This window comes from Phalacrocorax aristotelis, chromosome 11 (genome assembly GCF_949628215.1).
Source record: "Phalacrocorax aristotelis chromosome 11, bGulAri2.1, whole genome shotgun sequence".
NCBI classification, from domain to species: domain Eukaryota; kingdom Metazoa; phylum Chordata; class Aves; order Suliformes; family Phalacrocoracidae; genus Phalacrocorax; species Phalacrocorax aristotelis.
The window spans coordinates 1,652,387-1,660,878 of NC_134286.1; the positions used below are offsets into that span (position 1 = coordinate 1,652,387).

Sequence of the window (8,492 nt, forward strand, 5' to 3'; positions counted from 1 at the left end):
ACTGGCCCCTGCTGGGGAGCCACCAGGGCCTGCCCTGAGCCTCTGAGGTTCTGTGGAGCACAGCACCCTGCCCTCGCTGACGTGGCAATGCGCTGCTGGTTTCCCATGGCAGCGGGTCACAGCCTGGAGAGCTGCGCCTGAAAGGAAAGGAGCCGTCTTGGAGGCAGGCTGAGGTGTCCTTTGGTTCTTGCCAGGCTCTAGAGAGGCCATCTGAAATGCCTGTGCTCAAACTGCTTCGGTCCCTGGACAGGAGCGGGCTGAATGGTTTTGAGGTTGCTGCTTCAGAGCATGACATATCTTCCCCTTGTTTTTCCAGAGTTTGCTAAGATTTGGGCCAGCTCCTCATGGTACCTCAGCCAACAGCTGGCTCTCCACCAGGTGGGGCTTACCTCCTTCTCCTCCCCTCACATCCTGATGAAGGCCAATGAAGTCCTGACAGCCCTTTGCCTTGGAGTGCAATTGTTCTTGCCCTTCCTTGAAAGCAGAAACGATGCCCCAGCGTGATGCTGCGATGCGCAGATGTGCCACGCACCGCCACCTCTGCCTATTCAGCTGTGCAATAAGGTCCAGGCCTAGGGTCAGAAAAAGCGCTAGGCTTCTGGGGCTTCTGGAGTCCCCATGGTCAGAGTTGCATGACAAAACCTGGGAGACTTCAGGGTTTATTCCAAGTGTGGGAATTCCCCGCCCTGCCTTTCGTCTTCTTGAGCCAAAGGATGGCTGTCAGCTTTTCCTGCACTATTGGGTTCTTCGTGAAGGTGAAGGTGAAGGGGAGTGAGAGGGAAAAGTGCAGATGCAGTTTGTCCTCTCCCAGGGTTTCCAAAGAGCCCGTCTCGCTCCTTTGTGCCTAGGCCTGGGCAGGGCGCTAAGCACCATCCCCATTCTCTGACAAGTCATCCCTCTGTCCCTCCAAGACTTCTTCTGATCCGCCATGTCACCTGTTTCAGGCTGTCCGCATTCCTGGACTTGGGACTTTTGTGGTTGTCAGACAGCGAGTAGCCAGCAAGGAGAAGGGCCTGGTGGTTGTGGAGAGACCCGTGTTTCATCTTGCAAACACTCTGGCGCGGGATCATGACCTCCGATACGGCTGCATAGACATTCCTGGTAAGCAGACAGACTGAAAGGGGGGAAAGCAGGGGAAACCCAGGGCAGAAAGAGGGGTTGTTCCAAAACCCAGCGACCACGATGCCTGTGCTTTCCAGTCACTGCTGCCATTGCAGCAGCTGTCGTAGGAGCCTGGGGGGCACCGAGAGCTTGGGTCTGTGCCTGGGGTGCATTTCTCTGATGTCCAAGAGAGCACCGAATGTGGGCACGGCTCCAATGGCCTGGCAGCCTCCAGCTTGCCATGAGGCCTGTCACCTGTCTCCCCACCTTGTCCTGCGTCATGGCTCTTCTTCCTGCCAAGCACCTAAGACTCTCCCTTCCCCTGTCTGTATTGGAGAAGCCAGAGCCGCCTGTATCGCAGAAACCAGAGCTGTCCGTCCTGCACCTCACTTTCCACTTGGAACAGGAAGGGACAATGCGAGCTTGTCCTCAGAGCGCTGTCCCAGCTAGGCAACTCAGCAGCAATGTATTGCCTGAGGGCCTGGAAGCTGCAGACCTTTGATGGCAGCCTGCCTGGCAGCTCTGCAAGCTGGTGTGTTCCTCTTCTCTTGTTTTTCAGGTCATCAACATTTTGAGCAGCTGCCGTACGCTCGGATAGCGTCCGACAACGCTGTCTCTGAGGGCACGGTGCAGCTTTGCATGGAAAGGACCATCTTTCTTCTCCATGCCTGCCTAGAGAAGAGCAAGAACGTTGCCCTCATTTGGAGCGACGTGGGTGTGCTGATCATAGAGGGAAAAGACGTAAAAATGAGATTTTACAGAGACTTTTTGAGAAGGCTGAATGGGACTGGGCAGATGTTCCAGGCTCTTCTTGAGGTAGGATTTTCATTTTCCCAGGGTTCTTCTGGAATGTGTCCTGGGGACTGGGGGGCTGCTTTCTCCCGCCCTGCCATGCCTTGTTCAGCCCCTTGGGCTCCTCGCGGTGCACAGTACAGCACGCTCTCTGTGGAGCGCTTCCCTTGCGTGCAATGGTCTGGCTTTGCAAGAGATACCCCCAGCGGGGCCTCGCTGTGTGGCAAAAGGCCAGCGCTGATGGTGTGTGGGGAGTGCCGCTTGCCCCACTCTTCGGGGTAGGGAGCAGAGGCACAGGCAGAGCAAGGCTTGCAGAGGCCAGAGCCCTTTGCCTGCTCTGGCCCTGTGCTTGCGTTGGCCTAAGGTGGGCTGAGCAGCCAGCCCTTCCCAGCGGCCCCATCTCCCGCCATCTGTCTCCGTCCTCGTTGCAGATGTCAGAGGTGAGGGACTCGGTCATCTCACGCCATGACACCGCTGCTGCCCAGACCTCTTCTGGACGTGTTATCGTCCTACCACGGTACGTTTGCTCCTGCAGCCCTTGGCGGAGCAGGCGAGCAGCTTCTCACCTCGTGCTTGGGACGCCTGCCTTGCCGGGCACTGAGAACTGTACTCGTGATGGCATTGAGGAGGGAGTGTTTCAGAGGCCTCGTTGGCAGGGAGCTCCCTGCTTGCTCTCGTTCAGCTTGACTTCATTTGGAGGAAGACGGGACAGCGACAACGCTTTATGCCTCTGTCCTACTGTGGCCCAAGAGAGGCATTTAGGCAACATTTTCCAGCAGGCTTCTCCAGCTCTTTCTCGTTCCCATGCATGAGAGTGCCTTCTGCTTGGGGCCAAGGGGCAGAGGGGTCCAAACGGGAGCTTGCGTCTGGTGGGATTCTGCAGAGCTCTGTCTGGTACCAACATTGCTGTGCAGTGCCATCGACGACTGAGGGGAGGGAGGTGACTCCTTAAGAGCAGGAATCTGTGAGGCTCTACAAGAAACTTGGAGGACAAGATTCGCAATCTAGAGATTAGTCTGCTTGCCACGTGCACTAGGAGTAGGAGAGGTCTCATTTTCCCCAGAAGCAGCAAGGGCGTTTTGTGGGAAGACGACCATTCTCAGAGGGAGGATGGAAACACTGGCACGGGCCGACGGGGCGTCGCCTGCCCCTCCAGGCACTGGAGTTCCTGCTATGGTCCTTGTGGTTGGGCTGTCGTGGGAAACCACGCGGTGTCCTTTCTTCAGCCCGGTGCTTTCTTCCTCTTTCCAGGTACAAGCTTGAGACCGTGCCTAAAACGCCAACAGTAAAAGTGGAGCTGAGCGCACCCGTGAAGGCCACCCCAGAGCAGGGCTGGGGAAAAGGTGAAGGCACTGGAAAGAAAAGTAAGGGACCAGCGGGTTGCTGGCAGGGGGCTGTAGGTTTTCCTTCCTCCGTGTCTGCAGGGAATTAGGGCGGAGGCTACCCAGGATGCCTGGAAGAGGGAGAGGCACCTCCTGTGACTCTCTGTACCCATGATGGTAAAACTCCAGTGACCCATGGTGGAACAGGGCCTCAGGACAGCCCTGCCCCACAAACGGCCGCTGGGACTGCTGACGGGCCCCTTCCCGGTGGCCTCCACTCCCCAGCCTGTGCTGCAAACGGTGCAAAGCTCTGACCCTGCTGCTGTCCCAGGAAACACAGCTTTCATCCAAAGGGGTGAAAAGGACCACCTTCAGCAGTGTTACCACAGGCCTGAGCAGACCTGCACGTTGCTCTTGTTGCAACTGGGACACGAGAGGCACCCAGTTCCCCGACCAACACCAGGTTGATGTTCTGAAGAATCGTCTCATTTCCTCTCTCTAGAGGCTCTTGCTGAGAAGCGCCTCCTCCACCGAGCAAGGCTTTCCCCACAGCGGTTACCTGCAGTGACTGTGAAGTCAGAGCAGAGTCACAAAACTGAGAGGAGTGAGCCTCGTGCCAGGTGAGACACTTGCACAACGCGATGAGGGTGACCCCGTGCTCCCACCTCTCTGGGAGGGAGGCGTTTCTCCTGGACACAGAGGCTAGATGACCTCAATGCATGGTTATCCCACGTTCCACTAACTCATGGTTTCTTGGTGCATGGCAAGCCTCTCGTAGCTCCTTGGGACGCTGCTGGCAGCATCATTTCTTTCCTTGCTCCTGGCGTGCAGATCTGTTGAGGAACTAACTGCAAATGCTCACTCCAGGAGCGGAAGGCCTGTGTGGCTTTCCCTTCAGATGGAAATGACCCCGACCTTTCTGTTGGCTGAGAATAGTGTTCTGCAGTTAGGTTCTGCAGAGGGTTCCTCTGATTAACCAGAAGCCTCTTCTATGCTAACACCAGGCTTATATGGCCTTGCAAAAGGGAAGGGCCCAGGAGAGCTCAGTGGCATGATTGCTTTTCACATGGGGTCGTGTCCTCCCCCTTTTTGACGCTGCATCCCCAGCACCCAACCTGCCTGTCCAGCCCGTGAGCACTCTGGATTTGGACCACTGAGCAGACTTCAGTGCGCTGACCCGGAGGGCGGAGCGGTATCTCCGGGCATAGGACGCTGTTCCTCTCATTGGTCCAGCAAGAGAGGGCCTAGACCTGGGCATCCTGAGTTACAGCGGGGCTGTTGGGCACATCTGAGCCTGACAGCCTGGGGGGTCTTCTCTGTCTCTGCGCACTTGATCACAAGGCGGCAAGCAGAGCGCATGCTGCTGCAGAAGCAGGTGCGCCACTCGGAAGCACAAGACACAGAAGCAGCTCCTCCTGCGCTCCTGCCAACGCACCCTGTTGTGTCTTTGCAGGCAGGTGCCGCCCATCCAGGGGAGCTCCTTGAAGGAAATAGAGGCGAAAGAGAAAGTAATTCCTCTGGTTCAACCCAGAACAGTCGACTTCATTGCCAGAACGATTGAGAGCAGAGAAAAGGTACCTGACACAGGCTGCTGCAGTGAGTGTGTCGTAGCGGGCTGTAGAGAGGCCTCGCTCCATGCCTGCCGATTCTCCCAGGAGTCACTTAGCTCCCTCTTACTGGAGACAGGCTCTTGGGTGGAGCCTGCAGAAGCCCGGGAGCAAACCAACGTGGATAGATAGGCAGAAGAGAAGGGGCAAAAGGGAGGGCGGGAATGAGAAGAGCTCAGCCCTCTGCAGGGCAGACTAACGCTGCCTGCTGTTGCATTTTGGTCGCCCTGCAGAATAACCACTTGCAGAGCAAGGAGAGGCTTCCAAAACACATCAGGAAATTCTTGGGTGAAGAGGAAAAGAAGAAAAAGGAGCTGGCGAAGGCAAAAACAAGTCGAGGGCAAACCCCACCAGCAACTGAATTGAAGGCCAAGAGACAAAAGGAGACGCCCGAGGCGAAAGCTGAGCGAGAAAAGGAGACACAGAGGAGCCAGGTATTTTGAATTTGTGCCGAGAAAGAGCACTTTCTCCTCCAGGTGGGGCTGAGATTGCACGGTACCTCCAGCACCCCAGCCGTCATAGCAGCGTTGCTGCAGCGGAGCTGGGCGGGTGACGGCTGCCTTTCCTGAGCAAGAGGGGTGCCAGGGGGTTGTAGTGAAACCCTGGTGACAAGCAGGCGTCACCCCACGGGCGTGCTGAGGTCCTGCTCCTGGTTTTCCCCATCGCACTAGGGTCCCTGCCAGAAGTGGTCTGGGGGTTTGCACGCTGGGAAGCAGCACCCTCCGGGTGCGGGGCCATTGCACGAGAGTCTCTTCCTGTGCAGGAATCCAGTTCCTCTGACGAATTATCAGCCAGCGACCTGACGAGCACAGAGACGGAGGAGTCCAGCCTCGACCTCCTGGAAATGATGACGATGCAGGAGTGGGAAGGGGATAGCGAAGGTCCACCCACAGTCCACGAGGATGACACTGTTCCCCCTAAGCGGTAAGAGTGCACCAGCTCCAGCCAGGGCCTGGGGCAGGGGGGTGGTGGTGGTGAGCCACCGGCGGTGGGTCAGGGAAGCCAACCCCTGAGAGCCAAGGGGCCGCAGAGCGTGCCCAGAGATTTCTCCAGCCATGGGAATGAGCTGGGCTAGAGCCCGACAGCAGGGAGCAAAGCAGGGCTTGAAACTCCTCCTGCCTCAAAGGGGCTGTGGGGCCGAATGGGGCCATGTATGTGTGGGTCTGGGTGCGGGAAGAGGCAGGAGGGTCAGAGAAACTTTGTCCTTGCTGTTGCAGGAGCTTGTCCCCACGGACACACCGGTCCCTGCAGGAGGTGGTGACGTGCATCCTGGGGCAGGTTGAGCGCAAGCACAGCGGGCAGTGGGACGAGGAGGTGGATCTGCAGGACAAGCTCAAGTGGTAAATCTCTCCAGAGGCGGGCAGTGCTTCCTCTCCTGCAGTGCCCTTCCTCCTGCCCCCCGAAGCACCAGGGCAGAGAGGCGCTTTTCCTGGCACCCGCCTCTCGGCAGAGCCGCCTTCAGCGGCTGCGGTGGGCGCCCAGCTTGGGAGCCCCGGCTGGAGAGCAGTCTGCCCGCGCTCACACCACCTCCTCCTACTGTGTTTCTGCAGCGAGCTGGCAGTGCTGCGGTGGCATCGCTCGCGGAAAGAGGAACGCAGCAGCCAACAGCTGCGGGAAGCTGGACTCCAGCCTGCACCCCCTGCTAGGCCAGGGAAGAGGAGGGCACGACCGGTACGTGAGCTCCTGGAGGGACGGCGTCATAGCCGCCTGTAGAAAAGCAATGTTATATGGATGTCACGTCTTGCAAGACCCCCTACCGTGTGCTCAGCTGAAGGCTGAAGCACTTCTCCCACGGCTTTCTCGAGAGGCTGCGGGTTGTTCTGTCCACTTAGAAGGCAGCCTTCACTTGTGTCATCTCCAGAAACACCCCCAAGGCTTGATTGGCGGTGTTTCTGATGACGATGGCACTGCCAGGCTTCTTTGGGATAGCAGGCATCTGGGTCGCTTTCAGTCCCGTGGTCACTTGTCTCAGGGGTCATTGCAAAAAGGCTCTGCAGTCAGGCCTGAGAGGGCTGTGAGGGAACCAGGGCTGACGGAGATGCTGAGAAGAAGGGGCAGGAGGGAGGGGGAGAGCTAAAATTGCACCAGCCCTGCCTGCTATGGCATTGCTGTGGTCCTGCAGGCACAGTCCCACGTGTGCACGGAGGACGAAGGATGCAAGCTCTGGGACTCCTTGCGCAAGAAGTACCAGCAGAAGGCAAGGGCCAAAAGTGGCACCCAAGAAGCCTTGGCAAGAAGAGCGAGACCAGTGGAGGCCCAGGTACCACAGGCAGGGAAAAACAATTAGGAAACAAGCATTGCTTTCCTGCCAGGGAGCCAAGGTGGGACGGTCCCCAAACCCGAGGAGCGTGGGGGCTGACTGTCCTTGTGTGGGGCCGTCACAGCTCGAGGCGCCTTCCCTGCTGCCCAGCAACATCTCCTGTGCTCACCCCTCTCTCTCTGTGCAGGCCTCCTGCATTTGTGGCACTGCAGAGTGGTGGGGAGAGGGCAGAGAAGAGCCCTCCGTGGATCCTGAGGAGAGCCCAGAGCACAAGTGGAGGCTTTGCCTTTGGGAGTCCTCAGCTCTGAAAAGGTGAGTGTGAGCCAGGTTCGGGGCAGACCCAGGCCAGCTGGGCCAGGCTGGTGACCCAGCTGTGGGCGGGGGAAGGAAGTCCCGGCGCGACGGGGCTGGACACGGACAGTGTCCTTTCCTATCTCATGCCATGGGAACGGCACGGGTCAGTCCTCGATGCCAGGTGCCTCTCTGCAGCCCCAAGCACAGCTGGCCCTGAGCAGTCTGTGGGGTTGAATGGGACCGTGGGGGTGACTGGGAGAGGGGAGAGGCAGGTCGAGATGTGAGGCTTTGTCCTTGCTGCGGTAGGAGCCTTTCCCCAGGAGGATTCCCCCAGCTAAGAATCTCCAAACATGCCCCGTGTTTGCCCCTGCCCGGCAGCACCCTCCCTCCCTCCCTCCCTCCCTTCGACTCCCCGCAGCCCCTGGGCAAAGAGGGTGTCTTCCTGGCAGCCCTCGTGGCGTGGAGAGCAGCAGGCTGGGATTGCATTACAGGGACCATGGGGGCTGCTCTCTCCGGGCAGCAGCAGATCCCACCACACGTATCCTGTCTAGCCTTGTAGTGTTGCTCTGCCCCAATCTGTGCATACAAGACTACAGAGCTTTGTATTCCACTCCGCAGCTCTGGGGAAGCCGATGCAGTCCACGTTGGCATAGTCCCAGGAGAGCTTCTCGGGCACAGAATATCCCGAGAGAGGGGTCCAGCAAGAGCCTCCTCCAGCATGACAAGCACCAGTGCCGGCCAGCCAGGCCGCTAACACCAGTGCTTCCTTCTGTTCCATAAAGCTCTGCAAACCACTGCGTCTGACACTGTGGGTCTCTTCTTGGCGGCTGTGAAAGCTGCACTGGGCAGTGGGTGAGTGTTGGTGGGGCAGGGAAAGGCCAGTGCAGGAAAGAGGGCTGCACATCCCTGCTGGGGAGGGGATTATCGCTGGGGAGAGAGGAGGGAGGAGGAGGAAAAGTAGTGCTGGGCACCCAGGGGAGCAGACCTGAAGGGGGAAGCATCTGGAGGCTTGCACAGCCCGGGCACTGTGGGGTGCCCAGGCCAGCGCTGCCAGGGGTACCCAGAGCTGTGCAGGCACCACCGTGTGCCGTGGGGACACTGAAACCCCAGGCAGGA

The 8,492-nt window shown here is 58.6% G+C and overlaps 1 long non-coding RNA gene across 1 annotated transcript; it reads left to right on the forward strand.

The window, feature by feature from the left end:
- Nucleotides 1-6,977: 6,977 nt before the first annotated feature.
- LOC142063191 (uncharacterized) lies at nucleotides 6,978-8,144 on the forward strand. The gene is made up of 3 exons (XR_012662682.1): nucleotides 6,978-7,082; nucleotides 7,270-7,394; nucleotides 7,995-8,144. It is a non-coding gene; the product is annotated as an uncharacterized LOC142063191 (long non-coding RNA).
- Nucleotides 8,145-8,492: the final 348 nt, after the last annotated feature.